Source organism: Chiloscyllium plagiosum, unplaced genomic scaffold (genome assembly GCF_037043375.1).
Source record: "Chiloscyllium plagiosum isolate Xiang-an unplaced genomic scaffold, Cpla_swu_hap1 HiC_scaffold_14, whole genome shotgun sequence".
NCBI lineage: Eukaryota > Metazoa > Chordata > Chondrichthyes > Orectolobiformes > Hemiscylliidae > Chiloscyllium > Chiloscyllium plagiosum.
Window position 1 is genome coordinate 43,867,105 of NW_028270152.1, and position 22,943 is coordinate 43,890,047.

The following is a 22,943-nucleotide window of genomic DNA, read 5'->3' on the forward strand; positions in this document are numbered from 1 at the left end:
GAATATTTGTATGGAGAGTTCAATCTGCTGGATGAAAAGTTGGTGCCTGGCTGGAAACATGCCCTGCACTGCCTAGAACTAGATAAAGGCTAAATGAGTACTCATTGGGCCTTCTGCCCCTTAGTAGGATCACAATAACAGATCTTTTTACTCCTATTCCAGATTCTTCACCAACCTGAATGAAATGGCATTCATTTTGCATGTAAATTTAGGCAGCATATCCTTCAGGTGTCATGTTGTCAGCAGCAGAGCATGATATCTACCTCACTACACAAGATCCAAGAATTTTTTTTTTAGATTACCTACAGTGTGGAAACAGCACTGCCACACCGACCCTCCGCAGAGTAACCCACCCAGACCCATTTCCCTCTGACTAATGCACCTAACACTATGGGCAATTTAGCATGGCCAATTCACCTGCCCTGCAAATCTTTGGACTGTGGGAGGAAACCAGAGCAAACCCTTGCAGACATGGGGAGAATGTGCAAACTCCACACAGACAGTCACCTGAGACGGGAATCAAACCCGGGACGCTGGTGCTGTGAGGCGGCAGTGCTAACCACTGAGCCACCATACCTGTTAGATGATTGCAATTGCTGAGGTTATTTTAGTCCTACTTTCTACATCCTTATACATGCCTCATTCACAGTCAGAACTCCTCAGATCAAATCTGAAGTATTTAATCTAAGGATGTCATTGATCTTGGAAAGAAAGCATGTCAAGTTAACAGTGTAGTGTCTGAATAAAACTAAATGACTGCAAATGTTGTAAATCTAAAATAAAAACACCACTGGAGATACTCAACAGGTCTGGCAGCATTAGTGGACAGAGGAGTAGAATTAACATTTTGGATCTATTAGTTTCTCCAACATTTTCTGACTTTATAGCAGTGCCTGAAACTTGGACAACAGCTCATCAAAACTCCCAAGCAGCAGACACTTGTTGGAAATGCAGCTGGTGTCACTAACTCCCATTAGTTACAACAGCAACACATCACCAGCCCTGCCAGTTCCATTGTATCCTGTTTGTCTCATCATTTTGAAGTATCAGAAATTTATAAATAGTTATAGTTTTAAACCTCAGCAATAATTTATTTAATTAATCGATTTAGATATCTGCTATTGGTATCTTACATCTATTGGCTTCTCTACTAGTTGCAGACTTAAAAAAATCTCTTAATCAGTTTATCCAGCATGATTTTATTTTTATAAAACCATGTTGAGTTTATCTGATAATTGTATGGAAGCTCAGGAATTTTGGAAAGTGGTAATCAAAGCATCCAATATCTCTGCAGCCATCAGGTCCCGAGGATTTGTCAGTTTTTAGTGCCTTAAGGTCCTCCAACGCTGCTCAATGCAAGCATTAGTAACTCTAAGATTGTCTCTCTTTTTGACCTCTTGATTACTCTGTATTTTAGGTAGGTAATCTGTGTCTTCTATTATGAAACTAAATACAAAATATTTCTCAATATTTCTGCATTTTTCCCATTCCAATGATGAATATTCCTGTCTGTGGCTTGTAATCAACATTTATCCAATACACTTCTAAAAGCTCTTGCAACCTATTTTTATTCTCCTGGTTAGTTTATTTTCATGTCCCATTTAATCATTTTTAACTAATTTTTTGATCACATTTTGCTGGTTTCTAAATCTCTGTCAGTCCTGAGGTTTACTTTTATTCTTTGCAATATCATAAGCCTCTATTTTTATTCTCAAATTATTCTTAATTTCCCTAGTAAGCCTTGGATGGATCTTTTCTTACTAAGTTTTTGTTTTCAATGGAATGTGTTTTCGTTAACATTTTGAATAATTTATTTTAGTATTTCCTATTGTTTATTTAACACTTTACCCAACACTTTAGCCAATTCTTTCTTCATACTGATGAAATTGGCTTACTGTATTTGCAAGATCTTTATCTTGATCTGTGGTATGTTTTTTCCCTAAACTTGGTACAGCACTCAATTGTATTATCCCATTGTCTCAGAGGATCTTTGACTAATTATTAGATTGCTAATTACTGATAAATTCCATCAAAAGTATTGTTACTTTTACAGCATATATTTAAGCAATCTATCATTTTTCTTCCTTGTAACCAATTTCCAAAACTCGTTTTTCTGTTTACAGGAATTTATCAATAACGAATAATTCCAGATTGAGGCAGACTGGAACTCCTGTCAACATTTACTTTATAAGCATTGCACTAAGCATTATACTTATAACCATATTCTATTTTTAAGAGTACCTGTATTGGAAAAAGTTTTGTAGATAGTTTAAATAGTATTCATTGTTAATTGCAACCTTATTAACGTGGAAATCAGGACCTTTGTAATGTAAGTACTGTAATGTTATGTTTCTATTCCTTTTACTCACTAGGGGTCACTATGAGATGACAAAATCTGCTTGCTCATAGTCGGCTCTGTCAGTAACTGTGATCATTAGCTGAATTTAATTTTATTTATTTGAATCATATAATTGTGGAGTTGTTATCCTAAATCATGATTGGCTGTGTATGATTAGTTAACTACAGCTGCAGTGAAATGTGTACAAATGCACTGGCATCAGATAAAGAGCAATTCTAAGCTCCACTTAGTAATATCTTATTTACCATTAGATACATGAAGTTTCAGACGTACACTTGTGACAGAATTAAAACAGTTTAACAGGTCAAGAACACTTCTGCTTTGTACATAAGGCAAAATTACATAATTAATAGTAGATTCTGGACCAATTCTTATATATATATATATATATGTATATATATATATCCTATCCATGCCCTTCATGATTTTATAAACCTCTGTACGGTCACCCCTCCTACAACCCTTTCACAACATTCTTCTGCTAGGAAGGAGACCAAAATTGCATGCAATATTCCAAAAATTGCCTAACCAACATCTTGTACAGCTGCAACATGACCTCCTATACTCAATGCTGTGACCAATAAAGGAAAGCATACCAAACACCTTCTTCACTATCCTATCTACCTGTGACTCTACTTTCAAGGAGCTATGAACCTGCTCTCCAAGTTCTCTTTGTTCAGCAACACTCCCTGGGACCTTACCGTTAAGTGTATAAGTCCTGCTAAGATTTGTTTTCCCATAATGCAGTACCTTGCATTTATCTGAATTAAACTCCATCTGCTGCTCCTCAACCCATTGGCCCATTTGATCAAGATCCTGTTGTAATCTGAGGTAACCTTCTTCATTGTCCACTACACCTCCAATTTGGTGTCATCTGCAAACTTACTAACTATGCCTCCTCTATCCACATCCAAATCATTCATATAAATAGCGAAAATTTCATGGACTCAGCACCGATCCTTGTGGCACACCACTGGTCACAGGCCTCAGCACCGATCCTTGTGGCACACCACTGGTCACAGGCTTCAGCACCGATCCTTGTGGCACACCACTGGTCACAGACCTCCAGTCTGAAAAACAACCCTCCACCACCACCCTCTGTCTTCTACCTTTGAGTCAGTTCTGTACCCAAATGGCTAGTTCTCCCTGTATTCCAGGAGATTTCACCTTGTTAACCAGTCTCCAGGGGAGTGCAGAACTAGAGGGGCAAGATATAAAAGAGACCTATGGGGCAACCTTTTTACATGGAGGGTGGTGCGTGTATGGAATGGGCTGCCAGAGGAAGTGGTGGAGACTGGTACAATTACAACATTTAAAAGGCATCTGAATGGGTATATGAATAGGAAGGGTTTGGAGGGATTATGGGCTGGCTGCTGGCAAGTGGGTCTGGATTGGGTTGGGATATCTGGTTGGCATGGACGAATTGGACTGAAGGGTCTGTTTCCATGCTATACATCTCTATGACTATGACTTGAAATATGTGTGGTGTTAGCAGAATACAAGTAAACATGGGGTAATTAAAACATTTTTAAACTGCATTTGGTGAAGTTATGTAAAGTTAATTGATCATCTTGTGAAGGTAGCCTGATAATTGAAATGTGTTTGTTGTATGGTTCCATTTTAAGGCAGGGAGCACTGCAGGCAGAAAGAACCAGAATTGAGGCTTGAGAATGAATACTCAGGCTTCGACAGAACTATGGGTTTGCCTGATAAATACCAGTCGAGATACAACAAATTATGAAAACATGAAGAAGAGTCTTTGGATATAATTTCCAAGGAGAAGACAGCAACTGGGGAAACAATCATCTGACTTAGTTTGAAGATTGATCATAACACTATCAAGTGATGTAATGTGTTAATTGTATGTAAGTGGTAGATATTAACTGATTTACTCAACTCTCTGTAAATAAAGACATCAAAAATGATGGTCAAAAGACAACAAAAGCAGGAAATCTGAAAGAGAGAAAATATTCAGGACAGACAGCATCTGTGGAGAGAGAAAAACAGAGTTACCATTTCTGAAACACTGACTCTTTCTGTCTCTTTCCACAGATGGTATTCAACTTCCTATTCTTAAACCCCACTCTCCATGCCCTATACTATTTTAGAGTGAGACAAAGGCTATACTTACACACCAGCATTCAATGAATTTTCAGTCAAAAATATGAGCATAGAGAGTTGCCTGCTCAGTGTGTTGTCATTAAACCTTTTTTCTCAAAATTTCTTTCTTGTGTAAATATTTTGTTAGTAGGTCTCAAAACCTGTGTATTTTACTCAGAAGTCAATTTTATTGGTACTACCCAGATTTAACCCTAACTCTCTAATATGGTAAATTGGTTAATGGAGAGCACGTTCAATGCTTACTGCATTTCGTAATAATATTAGAATGGAAGACCACATTGCACATGTTCAGAAACAGATCAAATTGACTTAAACTTTAAAGTTATCCATAGAACCAAAAAATAATACGGGGATTTAAGAATAAATATTATCGAACATTACAATAAGCAAACAAAATTTGATGCACAAAGTTTGTACTAGTGTTTTTCTCCATGAGTCAGCAGATTGAATCCCATTCTCTTGTTCACTTACCGTACTCTTTATAATTGATTTATTGACCATAATGGTTTGTGGCAGAAAATTCCCGATTCTACTCACCCTTTATGTAAGGAATTGTTTCATATATTTCCTTTTAATTAGCCAATGTATCATGCTGTACCTATATCAAATGGACTATAGCAGTTTCAGAAGGCAGATTACAACTTCTTTCTCCAGGGCAATGAAGCAAAATCCATATTCCCTGAATGAATAAAATAATTTATTTTTATAATTATCTTAAACTTACGTTTCCTCTTACTGTCTCATTGATCAATTGATAAGATATTATGATATATCTGGCCAATTTGCCACATTGTCTGGTAGATGCATGTTGTTGGGACAGTATAGGAGCAGCTTGCTTAGAAGAATGGTCTTCAGTACTACTGCAAGGATACTGTCAAAATGCATAAGACTGAGATCTGTTTGCTGTAGTCGGCTGTTATATCACATGAAATGGTCTGCCTTTAGATATGAAATGATAAAGGAAGGAAGATAGCTATATCCATTGAAATCAATTTTTAAAAATCTGCAGGAACAGGTTGAACAGATGTGTATCACTGATATCGATTTTGTGAGATGACTTTACAGACATGCAGAGAACCATGAAATTAGTGTATTTTATGCATCTGTTCGGAAAGGAGAAAATCAAGGATAACAAAAGCATAGTTTATATTTACAACAACAACAACAATTAGGGAGGCTGTGTTGATCAGTGCTATATAGTGAATGTTGTGACTGGTATTGAACATTCCTGGGATAGCAGCGAAGTGTAGGAGCTATTTAGATAGAAGATTATTAGAAGACATTTATGTAAATAGTTCACACCAATTGCCTTTCCTTAATATTATCTTTTTCTATATTGTGACCCTCTACCTCCTTGTGTTTGCCTGTGGGCCTTCTCTTCTTCCTGTTACATGCTCAAACTTCGTTAGATGCAAACATTATGCAGCATGCAGCAGATGGTGATGATTTTGGAGCCACACCATGACTCAGGTGCTCAAATACTGGAATTGTAGCTTTAGTATTCCCATGGTGTGCTTGACATAAAGCTGTGTAGTGGCATAGACCTCATTGTATCCACACTCTGTTGCTATGTGAAGGATTCTAATTAGCATCCTGAGCCATGGCTGCTCCCAAGCGCAATTTTTAAAATTCCTACAAAACTATTAAATGCTGCAGAAATAAAAGTGGTATGACTGCTCCCTGGATAAAAGGGATCTGCATGTTATTTTTCCCCAAGGTGTAAAGTATATGCAACATTTTATTACGTTAAAGCTGTTTTTCTTTTAAATTCATTCATAGGATGTGGGCATTGCCGATTAGGCCAGCATTTACTGTATTGTCCGTTCCTAATTGCCCAGAGGACAGTTGAGTCAAACACATTGCCGTGGGTCTGGAGTTGTATGTAGTCCACACCAGGTAAGGTTGGCAGCTTTCTTCCCCAAAAGGACATTGATGAACCAGATGGGTTTTCCTGACAATCGGCAATGGTTTCATGGTCATCATTAGACTCTTAAACCAGATTTTTAATGAATTAAAATTTCACCATCTGCCGTGGCAAGATTCAAACCTAGTTGCACAGATTATTATCGGGGTATCTGGATTAACAGTGCAGTTATAATACCACTAGACTGTTGACTCCCTTATACAAATACATATTATTATCACTGTTGTCTGAAGTCACCCAAATAAATATACAGTAGTATCTCTTTGTGTTGATGTATTGCATTTAATACTTTGGAGAAGATACACTCTAGTGATAGTATCACTAATGTTCTGGAGGCATCTTTTGAATCTCACATGGCATATGGTGAAATTTGACACTTAATATGAATGATTACTTAATAGTTATCATTGTCATTGTCATAAAGACCCAACTGGTTATCTAATGTCCTTTAGGAGAGGAATATCTACCATCCCTACCTGGTCTAACCTACATGTAATTCTCCAGGCATTTTTGTTGGGCAATAAATGCTGGCCTAACTGCCAGAGCCTATGTCCCATAAGCAAGTTTCTAAAAACTAAATTACCCAGTTTTTTTATCATGTTGAATCCACTTAGAATTCCTTTGAAAATAGTGGACAAGGATTAATGAGGTGGATAGGTCAAACCCACATCAAATTGTTGCAATGTTGGACCCCTTCTGTGCGTAGATTTGGCTGGATACCTTTGAGTGGAGTCAGGAAAAACAGGGAGCCTCGGTTCTAAGTGGGGCGCCAAAATGAAATCAGCTGCATGCCCCTAAAATTCACTTATTGACAGTCTTTGAGTGAAAATGAATTGTTTAGTTTCAGTAGTTCAATATTGTACTGTAATTTACATGTGTTTCGGAAGCAGTGATTAATTATAAGACTTTGTCCTGCAAAGGTAAGTTGACCATCAAATGGATCAGATATATTTGATTTGAGATGCAATGGAAACCATTATTTTCCCCATAGGAAATATGCTTTTTTGCATTCAGAATTGAAAAGAACATTATTTGGGATCTCCATAATAATAATCTGATCTAAATGATCAAAGACCTTGTAAATTTGAAACAAATCCCTTCAATAGCTTTGACTTAGAGAAAAGGAGCCATCACCTGCTCCTAGTTTTATTGACAGGACATCTGGTATAGCTTAGAAGAAAATGCCATCTGGTTTTGCAGTTTAAATTGACTTTATTGTCTGCTTTTCCAAAGTTTCTTTTGGCATCTGAGCCTATTATGAATGCTTGAATGAGTTTCAAAAATTATCAGCCAACGGGTTAATGTTCACACTTTGATAGTGTTATGAGATTATTGAAGAGGTAAGTGAATAAATATTTATGTTTATATTTATAAATATTTATGATTTACAACTTGAAGGAATACCTTCTAGGTGTTTTTTTTGAATAAGTTTCTTTCTGTATATAGCATACGTAAAGTGAAAGCTGTCTAAGATAGTGAGAAGTTTGCTTTTTAAGTGACCTTTTCAAAGACTTAATGACAACAACCCAAAATGGAAACTGAGTGAATAGCTGTGTGGACAAATGAAGACATGAAGAAGAAATGTAGAGTATGAAGGGACGTGGAGAGTGCATTAGAGTCTGAGGGAGCATGGAGGTGGATTGATGAGTATGATGGGCTGTAGAGGGGGCATGTGTGTATAAGGAGCATGGAGGGGGATGGAGAACATGAAGAGATATGAAAGATGTGAAGGGGCATTGAGTAAGAATGGTGAGCATGAGGAGGTATCAAGGGAATTTGGAACAATATGAGAAGACATAGTGGCCATGTGTGGTTGGTGGGAGGGTGAGAGTTTGAAGGTCAGACATTCAGCAACTAGTCCAATATCCAATTAACTGGAGATGGGCATTGCAGCCTGCCAGCCTTGGAAAGTTCCTGCTTCAATCTTCTAAACTTTTTCATGAAAATCCAGCCCCATGTGTGTAGGTACAGCAACCATCTTTGTTGCCTTGAATTCTTGAGAAACATGACAAGAAGTGAACAATTTAACACCTCTGCAGTTGATATTTAGCTTTTTTATTAAGAAAAATGATAACAGTCTGTTTCCTGGGAAAAAAGGTGTCAGTGTTTGAGTTTTTTAATTTGTTCTGAGATCACTTAAAAGGCAATGGGATGTGGGTATCATTAGCTTTGCCAGCTTTGCTCTAGAGAAGGTGAAGGTGAACTCTTTTGTTGGGGATGGTAATGCCATGGAGATTAAAAGAAAACTGGATTGATTTTCTCAAGTTTAAAAATTGTCTAGAATTGTGTTACTTGTTATTGATCGACTTAAGCTTACATGTTGTCCATTTGTTGCTTTTTGCAGACCCAGATTGCTTCGGTATAAAAGAAGGGTCTGCTGTTTTTTTGTCATTTATATAACTGATTTGGATGTGAATATAGGAGATATGACAACAAAATTGGTGAGGTAGTGGACAATGAAGAAGGTTATCTCAGAGCACAATGGGACCTTGATCAGATGGACCAAGGAGTGGCAGATGGAGTTTAATTTAGATAAATGTGAGGTTGTGCATTTTGGAAAGGCAAATCAGGACAGGACTTATATACATAATGATAGGCTCCTGGGGAGTGTTCCATGAAGAGATTCTCGGGTGCAGGTTCATGGGGAGTCACAGGTATAGAGTACTGAAGAAGGTATTTGGTACACTTTCCTTCATTGGTCAGTGCATTGAGTATATGATTGGGATGCCATGTTGCTGCTGTACAGGACCTAGTGAGGCCACTTTTGTAACATTGCTTTCAATTCTGGTCTTCCTGCTTTAGGAAGATGTTCTTAAACTTGAAAGAGTGCAGAAAAGATTGACACGAATGTTCCCAGATTTGGAGAATAACATTGATTTGCATTTTTCTTTAAAAAAGAGACCAAAACTGTGCACAATATTTGAAATGTGGTTTCACCAATGCCTCTTATAAATGAAACATAAGATCTTTGCTTTTATGTTCTGTTCCCCTTGTAATAAAATATAGCATCTTTTAGCCTTCTTAATCACTTACAGTATCTGCATGCGAATATTTAGTGGTGCATGCACTAGAACATGCAGGTCCCTCTGCATCTCAGAATTGTGCAGTTGTTCTCCATTTAATTAATGCTGTTTTTTAATTCAGGCCTCTAGATCACTCCCACAAGTGATTTCTTTCCCCAACTGCTCCTCATCTCCAATCAAACCAATTCCACATTCTAATATCCTCAACCAAAGTCATTGCTAACTATTGCACCAACCCCATCTTGGATTCATTATGTCAATTCTCTGCCTTTTATGGCTTCCAGTCCTTCTTGAAAGTCTTATACCTCTCAATATCATTCCATAGCCACATCTCCATGATAGCTATCAGATCAAATTTATCCACTTTGATGTATGTTATGAATTCATTTATTGTGTTGTAAATGCTTCACACAATCAGATACAGGGCCTTTAGTTTTTTTTTAGTAATATTTGTGGCAGCTAGCCTTGACTGCTGAAATATTCTTAGTGTTAGTTCTCTCTGTTCTTTGCTGACATTCTCTGACCTTCATTTCCACATTAATATTTACCTCTCCTGCCTCAACTCTATTCCTTGATTTGTTATATTTGCCCAACCTTGATCCCTCATCCGCAATGTTTAGTTTGAATTCTTCTTAACATCCCTAGAAAAATCACCACAAGATCACCCATTCGGGTATGGTTGATGAGTAGGCTGCCTACAGATCCCATTTTCTCCAGTACAGCCAATGCCAAATGAACCAGAACCTATTTCTCCCACAACAGTCTTTGAGACACACATTCACTTCTCTGATCTTTTTCATCTTATGTCAATTTGCATGTGGCTCAGACTGTGACCCAGAGATTATTATGAAGTTCTGCTTTTCAATTCAGCAAGTAACTTCTCATAATTCTTCAGCAGAACCTCTTTCCTAGTTCTATGTATGTCGTTGATACTGATGTGGATTACAACCACTGAGTTCTTCCTTTCCCACTGCCAATTCTTCTCCAGGCCACAGCAGATATCCTGTAGCCTAGGCATTGAGCAGACAACACATTTATAATATCATATATAGTTTATAAATAATTCTTATATAATTTATAATAAGTGCAGCCTATGCTTTCCAACGCATTTTATCACTGCCAGTAAACTTTACAATATTGATAAAACCATACACATTTACTTTACTGACAAAACTTAGTTTTTAATAACTAGTTTTTGATTTAACTACTCCTTCTGCTGCTCTGCTTTGGAAATCAAATGATGGATCCTCAAACTGAGTTGAAGAAAAACATACCTCTTTCATTGTACTCCCCACTCCACACATTTTGCTTTTTGAATTAAGCCTTATTTAAAGCACTTTTATCTCCCTGTACAACAAATTCCCTATCAAACCAAATTCCTGAATATTCATGCCCAGCCTCTCTCTCTCTCTCTCTCTCAGGTGAAGTCTCTCTCACACTAACTGTTGTGATCTTACTAACTCTATGCTTTAAAATCCTTTTTCTTATTTAGAGCTTAACGTCTTGACAGTAATCAGCAGCTATTCAGACAAGGGGTGTCCAATGATTGATAGATAACTGCCACTGTCCATTTAGGTGAGCTATTCTCACCAATTTAAAAGCTGTTAACTATGAATGATGACACAAATTAGGAACAGGGGTAGGCCATTCGGACCCGTCAGCCCATACCACCATTTAGGAAATTCATGGTTGATCTGATTGTAACTTCAAATCCATTGGGCTGCTGACTCCTGATGACCTTACAATTTCCTACTGCCGGTTTAACTTGGGTATTCTAACCTACTTAAAGTCTGTTAGTTCTAGGTCAGAAGCTAATTCTTACTCTAAAAACTGAACTTGAGTAAAATTTAACAGTTGATCTCCCACTTTGAATCACATTCCCAAATATATTCACTAAGCCTATGTCTCACCCAGGTGAAGTTTCCCTCAAACTGACTATATGTCCTTTCTGACCATGAGTTTTAAATTCCCTTTACTTATATAGAGATGTGCCAATTCATGCTCTAGCTTAGCCTCCAGCTAATGTAATCAACACTTATTCAGACAAGAGATTGATAGCCAACTGATCCTGTTCGGTAGAAATCTGATTAACTGAGCAATTGTAACTTACTTAAAATCTGTTTGTTCTGTTTCTTACTCTAACATTTGATTTGATTTGTTGGCACATCTATCGAAGTACAGTGAGTGCAGATCATAATTTATGACGACATGCAGATCATAGAGTGTTTAGACAGAGTGAGGTATGCAAGGTTATGGCTGCACAGAAGGTGCACAAAAGCAATATCAACATTAGATTTGAGATTTGAGAGGTCCATTCAGAAGTCTAATAACAGCAGGGAAGAAACTGTTCATGAACCTGTTGGTATTTGTGTTTAAGCTTCTACCTGACATAAGAGATTGTAAGAGAGTATTGCTGGGGTCAGAATGGTCTTTGATGATGTTAACAGCCTCTCCACGACAATAAGAAGTGTATTGATGTAATAACTTACATCACAAACATCATTTTTGAAATTAGACATTCCAAATAGGGTTATTTGAAATCACAAGCTTTCTGAGCACTGCCCCTTCACCAGGTGACTTAATCTGATGAAGAGATAGTGTTCTGAAAGCTTGTGATTTCAAATAAACCTGTTGATTTATAACCTGGATGGTCTATTCCATTGATGGGAAGTTGGGTTTTATGATAGTCTGAGCTGTGAACACACCTTTCGGTAATGTCTTACAGTCCTGGACAGGGCTGTTACTGTACCAATCTGTGATGCAACCAGCTAGAATGTTTTTTATGATGTGTCTGTAAAGATTGGTGAGGGTCCTTATGGACATGGAAAAATTGAGGATGGCAGATGCTGTAAGAGTCAAAACGTGCAAAGCTAGAAATACATAGCAGGTCAGGCAATATCCAAGGAGCAGGGCAGTTGATGTTTCGTGCATAAGCCCTTCATCAGGAATGTCCTTTTGGGCATGCTGAATTCCCTAAGCCTCACGAGGAAGAAGAGACATTGTTGTGCCTTTTTGACCATTGCATCTATGTGGGAGGACCAGGACAGATTATTGGTTATCGTTATTCCTACGAACCTGATGACTTGATGCTTTCGACCCTCTCCACCTCAGCTCATTTAACTCCACCTCATTTAACTTGAAAAACAAGTTGAAAACCCACATTGAAACAAATTCCCAGGTCTGCTCACCTGACCACTGTCTCACTCAAGTAAAGAGTGTAGCGCTGAAAAAGCACAGCAGGTCAGACAACATCCGAGGAGCAGGAGAGTTGACATTTTGGGCAAAAGCCCTTATCTATTTCTGATGAAGGGCTTTTGCCTGAAATGTCAACTCTCCTGCTCCTTGGATGCTGCCTGACCTGTTGTGTTTTTCCAGCACTACACGACTCTAATCTCCAGTATCTGCAGTCCTCACTTCCTCCTCACTCAAGTGAAGTCTACCTCACCCTGGCCATGAGCCCTTACTGTTTGGAATGTCATGATATGGATTGCTGGTGTTGGACTGGGGTGAACAAGGTCAGAGGTCACATGACACCAGATTATAGACCAATGGTTTATTTGAAATCACAAGCTTTCAGAGCACTACCTCTTCATCAGATTAAGTCACCTGATGAAGGGACAGTGCTCAGAAAGCTTGTGATTTCAAATAAAATTACTTGGAATGTCTAATTTTAAAAATAATGTTTGTGATGTAAGTTATTAAAAACTGTGCGTTTTGAAAGAGCAGATATTAACTTAGATATAGTTTGTACTTTCAATGTTTGAACATTTCTTCACAAACATTAATCAGAAGCTTTGCCTTTGCATCATGTGGATGTGCAGGTGCATGAGATGTTTGAATTTACGTCAGGTGGATGTGGATATAAAAGGGAGGAAGGAATGTTTAGGATGGTCAGACTCAACATTCCCACCTCCGGCTTCCCAAATGAGATAAAATTAGCTCCAAACAAAATAAACAATTCCTTCAGGGCCAAATCTCAATGCAAAACGTAATGAATATTGAACAACAAGATAATCTCCCCAGAACTGTTCCTCTATTGTCCAGCATGGTGTCCAAAAAAGCATCTTAATTTTTTGAGCCACTGAAAACTGTGGCTTGATTTTGGTCACAAACATCTGGGAATGTTCACTTGCCTTGGAAGGGATTCTGCACAATTTAACCAGAGCTACAGCAGGCTATAAATGGCTACAGAAGTTTGATAGTATTTCCTTGTGATAAGAGAATTAAGAGTGAAGAGGGTGGGGAAACACCGTGAAGCTGTTTAAAACAATAAAGGGGCTTGGTAAAGTCGACATAGAACATTTTGATGATGGAATCCAAAACAAGAAATCATACCCTTAGCGTCTGAGCAAGGATATTTAGGAGTGAAATCAACAACTATTCCACCTCATAAAGGGTAGTGAAAAACTGGAGCACTCCCTCCAAATACCTATGAATGTGAGATCCATTGAAAATTGGAAGAATAAGATCAATAGATTTATGCTGGATAAGAGACAGGGATTAAAAGGCAGATGTGTAGAGTTGAAATCCAGATCAAGTATGATCTGGTTGAATTGGAAAACTTTGTTGAAGAACTGAATAAACTGTTCCTGTTCAGTTAGCTGGGGATTCATATGTCTCCCCAGTATCTTCCACGTTAATTATTCATTTCTCCAATAAGATGTGAAATGGTCACCATCTTACTTTTACTTAAAGATCACACTGAGTTCACCATGGAAATTTGACAGCACTATCTTCATGCTAAGTGCTTTCCGGCATGTATCCATGTCGAATTAACAGCATCATTTCATACTGCAGTCCCAGCTTGACCCACTGAAACTCACATCACATGAACCCCAAGTATGGCATATAATTCCAATACAATGAAAAGTTTCCTTAGATCAATTTACATACTTTGTGAAGGTTCCATAGGGATGTCAATATCACTGACAAAGCAAGCATTTGTTTCTCTGCCCATTTTATTCTTCAACTCAGTCATTTATAAAACCATTTCAAGGACAGAGTCAAACATGTTGCTGTGGGTCTGATGTCACATATATGCCAGTCATACAGTGATAGAGAGGTACAGCATGGAAACAGACCCTTCCGTCCAACCCATCGATGCTGACCAGATATCCCAACCCAATCTAGTCCCACCTGGCCCATATCTCTCCAAACCCTTCCTATTCATATATCCATCCAAATGCCTCTTAAATGTTGCAATTTACCAGCCTCCACCACATCCTCTGGCAGCTCATTCCATACACGTGAAAACGTTGCCCCTTAGGTCTCTTTTATATCTTTCCCCTCTCACCCTAAACCTATGCCCTCTAGTTCTGGACTCCCCGACCACAGGGAAAAGACTTTGTCTATTTATCCTATGCATGCCCCTCATGATTTTGTAAACCTCTATAAGGTCACCCCTCAGCCTCCGGTGCTCCAGGGAAAACAACGCCAGCCTGTTCAGTCTCTCCCTGTAGCTCAGATCCTCCAACCCTGGCAACATCCTTGTAAATCTTTTCTGAACCCTTTCAAGTTTCACAACATCTTTCTGATAGGAAGGAGACTAGAATTGCACGCAATATTCCAACAGTGGCCTAACCAATGTCCTGTACAGCCACAACATGACGTCCCAACTCCTGTACTCAATACTCTGAGCAATAAAGGAAAGCATACCAAACGCCTTCTTTACTATTCTGGATTAGTGGTGCTGGAAGAGCACAGCAGTTCAGGCAGCATTAGAGGAGCAGTAAAATCGACGTTTCGGGCAAAAGCCCTTCATCAGGAATAAAGGCAGAGAGCCTGAAGGGTAGAGAGATAAGTGAGACGAGGGTGCGGGTGGGGAGAAAGTAGCATAGAGTACAATAGGTGAGTGGGGGAGGGGATGAAGGTGATAGGTCCGGGTGGGGGGGTGGCGGGGTGGGAGGGTGGAGTGGATAGGTGGAAAAGAAGATAGGCAGGTAGGACAAGACATGGGGACGGTGCTGATCTGGAAGTTTGGAACTAGGGTGAGGTGGGGGAAGGGGAAATGAGGAAACTGTATAAGTCCACATTGATGCCCTGGGGTTGAAGTGTTCCAAGGCAGAAGATGAGGCGTTCTTCCTCCAGGCGTCTGGTGGTGAGGGGGCGGCGGTGAAGGAGGCCCAGGACCTCCATGTCCTCGGCAGAGTGAGAGGGGGGAGTTGAAATGTTCGGCCACAGGGCGGTGTGGTTGATTGGTGCGGGTGTCCCAGAGATGTTCCCGAAAGCACTCCTGCGACTCCACTTTCAAGGAGCTATGAACCTGGACTCCAAGGTCTCTTTGTTCAGCAACACTCCCCAGGACCTTACCATTAAGTGTACAAGTCCTGCTAAGATTTGCTTTCCCAAAATGCAGCACCTCGCATTTATCTGAATTAAACTCCATCTGCCACTTCTCAGCCCATTGGCCCATCTGGTCCAGACTCTGTTGTAATCTGAGGTAACCCTCTTCGCTGTCCACTACACCTCCAATCTTTGTGTCATCTGCAAACTTACTAACTATACCTCTTATGCTCGCATCCAAATCATTTATGTAAATACCAAAAAGTAGAGGGCCCAGCACGGATCCTTATGGCACTCCACTGGTCACAGGCCTCCAGTCTGAAAAACAACCCTCCACCACCACCCTCTGTCTTGTACCTTTGAGCCAGTTCTGTATCCAGGAAGTATTGCAACTTATTATTACTCAGATGTATTAACTGAATTTAAATTTCACAACGGGCATTGCTGGGATTTGAACTTGTCCCTGAACATTAACCTGGGCCTCATGGCCAGTCAGGGCAACATTTACCTTCCCGCATAGGAAAGCTGAAGGACAATTTTGATCTTTCCTAATATTTACGACAGGTGTTCAGAAAGGAGGAGTTCTGCGACTGTAAAGTTGTGCAGAGTGCAGTTCTCCGTCCACAAAGTAACTGGTGTTTGAGAGTGACAGAAACTAAACCTTTAAAAAGGCACAACTTTAAAATTAGAACCAGGTGGTGAACTTGCAGGAAGGGCTACTTCCCACAAAGGTCAATGCAAATGTCGAACTCTGGTGCTGAAAAGGCGGTGGAAGCGGGTCAAAACTGAAATACACGTTTTTTGAGAAAAATGAATTAAGGGATACGGAGGGAGAGATCAAGGACGCAGAAAGGGCATTCGGCTTAGTCATGATCTAATTGGATGATGGGTTTCAGGGTCTGAATAGCTTGTCCCATCCCTATACTCTTTTTTCCCATATTTCTGTCAGATTGCAGTATGGCATGGCCCAGGAAATGGAAGGCGTTGTGAGAATTGCTTACAATTATAATTGTTCCTTTTCCTTATGTTTTTAAACATGATTATTTAAACTTCTTGTGTGAAACTTGTCTTACAACAATGTTAAAAAGGAAAGCAAATTTAGCAAGCTTAAAACGCCACTCATATGAAATTACGCAATTAGTGCTTATCACAATTCTATACATTTCAGTGTTTTGCGAGAGATGCGTTTGTAAAGTTTTTTTTATGCTGAATCTCTTTTTCGGGTTCTTGTTGGTCCACGTTGTATTAAATTGATCTTGGGAAATAGCTTTGCAATTTGGACTTTTAACCGTTTAACCAGTTGGTTTTCTTTAATGTGTTATTTTTGTGTAATTGCTGCAATTATTTCACAACCTTTCAGAAGGGGAACATGAGTTCGCTGCTGACACGAATCTGAAATTAGCAGTAAATCATTGGAAATTGGAACTGCGTCTCAAAAAAGTTCGACGGCGGCTTGTATCATTTTGCTTAGCAAAATATTTAATGTTCAACGGTGCTGAGAATCCCCGGGGTTTTGCATTTCATAGAGAATGGTTGGGCAATATATCCTTTATCTAGCATTTTTTAGGAATACATCCAAGCGATTTGTCAGATGCTGAAACTCATTAACTTCCCCTTGGCGCTCGCAATGTGTCTGCTGTGCTCATTGTGCCAAGCTCTGGCGCTTTCTCTTCACTAATGCGACGCTTTTTCTGCTCGTTCGGGGAAACAAATTACTTTCCAAAAGATCGCGAGGGATGTTTTGATGAGAATTTCATTTGTACCGAGCTGGAAGGCCCTGTAGTTAACATTTGGTGGACTTAATTGGACTTTTCTTTTTCCCCTTTAAAATCTGAAGCTACTCTGCTAATCCCTCATTTGTAATCAATTGTGTTGACTAAACAAAAGTATAGGTCGTTCTTTCTTCCTGTTCCAGACAATCCTTTGTTGAGTTTAACTGCCCTATTATGAAGTGATCCTGGTAGTATAGATGTACTCGATTGTTGACAGTTCATTATTGCGCTTTTGTCCATTTAATCATTCTCTCTGTGTTTTGCATGTGCATACAATAATGAGCTCCGTTGTCAATTAACATGTTTCTAGGAGCAAAACTGGTTGCTCAGATGTTTTAACAAGAAGCGCAGAGAAAAGGGCAACGCGCTGTCTTGAGGTTGTTTACTTCCCAGCACTTTCTCAATGCACCAGGTTACTGCCAGTCCTGACACTGACCCGGGTCTTCCGCGCGGTCCTAGTGCATGACAAGTCTCATCAACAAGGAGCAATAGCAAACAGTTAAATACAGGAGTGAAACTAAAACTCTGCCTGAAAGGGTTGCTGGTTGTACTTTGTCTTTGGTTCCACTTCGGAATATCATCAAACCTTTAGATTATCTGCTTCTCGCAGCCCCTCAGCCCCATTCAATTTTAAACCCACTGTTTATAAAGTTTGGGTGACTTTTCTGCGTTTACCGTATTACATCTGTGCGTGGATGTAACGATGTCGGCCGCCGAAAAGGGCTTTTCCACTAATCTTAGAATTGCAGCGCAAGCGAACATTCTTGAATGTTTCTCATCAGGTTATTATTGTTTCTGTGTTGCACAGATGGTCTCCATTTTGCCAGCTCTTTAAAGTACATCGACCTCTGAATTATAACTTGTGACGTTGAAAATTTCATAACGAATTTGGATATACATGTTTGTATAAACATTTAACGATCTAGATTCTACTGCATCTTGTATGTCCTTTTGTAAATGGCATTGGGCACCGACAGCCCGAGTTCCAACCGCTTCCTCTCGATGTTGCAGGGATGGGCGGTAGCTGGGCGATCATGATAATCTTCCTGATCACATAAAGTTTGTTCTCAAATGGGTAGGGAGAGAACCAACAACTGGACTCCAGTGCGAAAATGTACCTGGTATATTCGCCGGCAACTTCCTGTGCGCAGAAACTCGTCACCTCCGAACACCATTCGGTGAGAACTGCCCAGCTAAGTCGAGCACTCAATGCCGATTTTTAGCAAGTACGGCGGACAACAATAGAATGGTACAATCCGTAGAATGGGAAGGATCTAAGTTTATGATTGTTGCAATAGTAATATGGTTTAATAATCACGACGTTCATTTCTTTTGCTACATTTACTAATAATGAAAGGTTTTGTGTGGCTTTCGCTTGTACCCTTGTTTTCAATTCCGAACATGCTGAAAGTTTGTTAAACTTAGACATCAGCAAGAGTCAGCAGTATCATAACTACTTCTGAAATTATACACTACAGGATTTACTAACAGTGGTCACAGAGCCTATCACTACAAGTCCAGGAGCCCTGCACTATGATTGAGAAGCAACTTTATTGTATGAAGGAACCAAAGTTACTGTGTCTTCATCAAAAATATCTGATGAGTTTCAAGCTGGAGTTTGCATACCCGAGTGGGACATTGTCACACGCTTGATCCCTAAAGACATTCTTGAAATAGTATTTTGTACTGTTCACTGATGTGAACTGTTCAGTTGATGGGGAAAAAAGGTTTTAGGAGAAATTGAGGACTGTAGGTGCTGGAGATCAGAGTCGACACGTGTGACGCTGCCATCTTAGATGCTCATCAATTATATGAATTAATTTACCGTCATTATTTATGTATATGTCAACTGTCCAAACTTTAAAAGTGATCACTTTGAGTCCTCCGGCATCATAAATTAATGTTTGATTCGTGTGAAAATGTTCCTGGTTTGTACTTTCTCTGATTTTAAGTGAATATATCAATCTAAGAAGAGGCATTTAAAATGTTGGTTTATTCCTGTATTGCAAGTATATTTAATAATACTTTGCTTGAAATGGCATTGGGATTGTGGATAAACCGCAGCAAAAAAGTAAGTGGGGATTTTCTTAAATAAACTTAAAATATCGAAACAAAATCAGTAGTCAACATTGTTGGAGTGCGGAGATTGTCAGTGCAGACAAACCTATCATCAATAATCCCGAAGGGGACAACCATTTTGAAGAATCAGTATCAAATATTCCATTGAAAGTAATGAACACAATATATTGTATCAGACGTTAGTTTTTTGGTACAACATTATCATATTTCATTTGTTTTCACTGCGGAACCATTAGAGTCCTTCCAATGAAATAAACCTGATATTATATAAATTATAAAACGTTATAATATCTTAATATGTAGTGGGTACCGTCAAGTCGGTATTTGCAAGCTGTTTGATGTTTTCCTAATGGCCACCAAAAATGAAACAAAATAATATGAAGGTGTTGATTTAGCTTATGTAATGTATGAATTCATCTTCATGTTGGAGAACTTCGAAACAATCCTATTGTATCGATGATACATTTTCCGTCGACAAATCAACATTACATGAATCCTGGTCGCTAACAACAAATGGCGGTTTGAGGAAACTTACAAGGAGTGTCTCTCAAATTGACCGAAATTTGGCAGACTTAACTGTTTTTGGTTATCGTGAAGAAGCAAATTGACAAATAGTAGTTATCTGCAAAAGGAACGATTGCAGTTGACATTATAACCTGGCAGAAGTGTCACTGTATTTATACAAAGGCGGTCAGAATTCTACATGCACCTATGGCTTGGATTGAATACGTGCTATACACTGTAAACGTACAAAGTAAGTACGGAGGCATACTCCAACATTTAAACACAATGTGCATGCGCATGTACACTCAGGCTAGTGTTTGGGATGAGAATGGAATCAGCAGTTTTTTTTTACTTTTTCAGATTGTTGTCTCTCCAGGTTTTGACTTGATTGTATCTCTCCAGGAAGTAAAAATATCTTCCACTTGCCAATTAAAACCTGAGGTGTCAGTCAGCTGTATTTATGAATATGGTGTAACCAGACCTGTAAATAAATCTGGGCATGTTTATTCCTTTAATCTACCCTGACCTGCTGCGACTAGTTTCCCAATTTGCCCTTGCATCTTTAACAAATCTTATGAAGTAAGTATGCTTGCGATGTGGGAAATTTCAACTCACTGCAGCGGTTGCGTTGACATTTTTAAACCTGGCTGTACAACTGAAGGGTGCTTTAGGTTTCATCTGTGTTGCAATGGGCCCTAACTTCTTGGAAGTCACTTCCAAAACACCTCATGATATTGCAACCAGTGGTGACATATAACACTGCAACTTGTGAGGGGCAGTTTACACTTCGTCTTTGGTCAGCATCCTTCAGTTTAAACATTGATTTTCACTCTTTTTACGATGAAGTGCAAGATCGGCGAATTGTGCAGGTAATTATCCATAGAACGACGCCTCAGTACACGTATAACTTGGAAATGGGTGTGTCTGTGAAAATATGTAGCCTATGTAACTTTTTAAGAGACACTCTTTTCGCGATTGGAGATCGTTAAAAGGGCATCCGTATTCCGGAACAGAGAACCCGTTTGCAGCTAATAGGAGGGGAGGTTACCGCATTTTAAAGGTTCAAGGATTAAACTGAGAGATTTTCCGAGACATTATAGGATAACTGCGACAGATTGGAGAGAGCAATCTGTAGGTTGGTATTACAAGAGCTTCCAGGGCCCTTATTTTCAATAGTTGTATGTTAACGTGTATTCACCACCAATGACAAAAGTATAACACAAAGTTTAAACGTGTGTACAAGCCGCAGTTGTACCTGTTCAGTTTGGTCTCTGCAAGCTGACACACCAATTGTGGGTGTGACCGTCACAATGGAGTAGCGCAGAACACTCACTTGTTTGAGGAAGTCAGTGGTTTTCCCACTGGAACATGGCTTCTTGAGGAGATGGCACCATATAGATTTTCACTTTTTATCTTACGTTGAAGCAAGTGCTATACTTCAGTGCCTGTCGGTGGCTACTGAAAGAATCAAGAAAGAGTGACAGTAACTTTTTGTTTCTGCAAGAAATTATGTGAGGTATATTGAGACGTAATGAGCCGGAAGAAGACTCAAAAACCCAGTGAAGATTTGCCCTGTGCATAACGTGGTAAATCATATATGATTGCAATCTCCATCAGCAACGTGCAGCAGGCAGTAATAGATCGATCTGTAGAAGTCTAACAAAGTTCTTAAATATAATTAGCGTACCGCTTTTGTTTCCATTTTAATTAAAATAACACATTTCACTCAAAAGCACACGACGGTATCTTTACAGCCCAGTCTAACAGCCGCTAAGATTAACCCCACTCAATTAACTGTAAAAAGGTGTACATGCAATTCTCTTCAAATTATTGTCCTTTTAATCAGTCCCTGGACGGTCTCACCGTTTAATGCTAACGGTTAATTTAAATTTCATTGGGAAACAGAGAGTGAGCAGCACGCAGCTGAGATGAAATGAGAATGTTGTTGGTACACTGTAATAATATTGTTCGTCTAGACGTGGGGAGAATAAATTATCCCGTATTAAAAGGAGCGAAACATGGGAAAAGGAGTTTTTTGAAAACCCTTAGTACTTTATTATCCACTGTTACATCAAATTGGCTAATATGGAAATGGGCTCTCCTGAGAGAGCTTGGGTGATTACCGCGTGCGCTGTGGAAAGCGGCTGTCTCTGACTCTGCTTTTGATGCGAGTTTCTTCTCAGGATCAAGTGTGCTATCATTTCATCACTGCATTCTCAAAATAAAACAGTAATTTGTTGCCGGCAGAAGGTCGAGAAGAGACACTTAATCTGCCTGGGTTAAAAACTCAATTACACAAACTGGACAATTTCGTAATCAATCGTCTAGAAATTATCTGGCCGCACTGACGGCCCCCAATTGTACGAGGTTGTGCCCAAAGAAACGTCGGGAAACGGAAAGACTTATCCACTTTAATGAAATCGGAATTCTCTCACCATTGGATTTATTTCAGTTTTTTTTTAAAAAAAACACGGCAAATACACCGGGTGGTTTCCATTTTCCAATTGCCCGCACTGATTAACAAACTCTCTCACCAGTTTTGTCCTAAAAGTTATTGAGAGTGCCATCAAGATAATCGTCCCATGAGAACTTTATGAAAAGTGCGAAATCGAGTCAGTAAACTGCATTTTTTAAAAAAATGTCTGTTTCGCCGTGTTAAAGTGACTTCGGGCGCACAAGTTGGAACACATTTCTAAGACAGTTCTTGATATCAGTGTCTTTATTTGCGTTAAAACGTGCCGTTTATTTTCTTTAAAAGGTCAGGAATATCTGCTTTAAAATTAATCAATCTGGATAACATTTGACACTTTTATCTGCCCCCCTTTTTAAAACAAGTCAACTTTATGCGACTTAAGTGACGCGAGACAAGCAATTTGCGG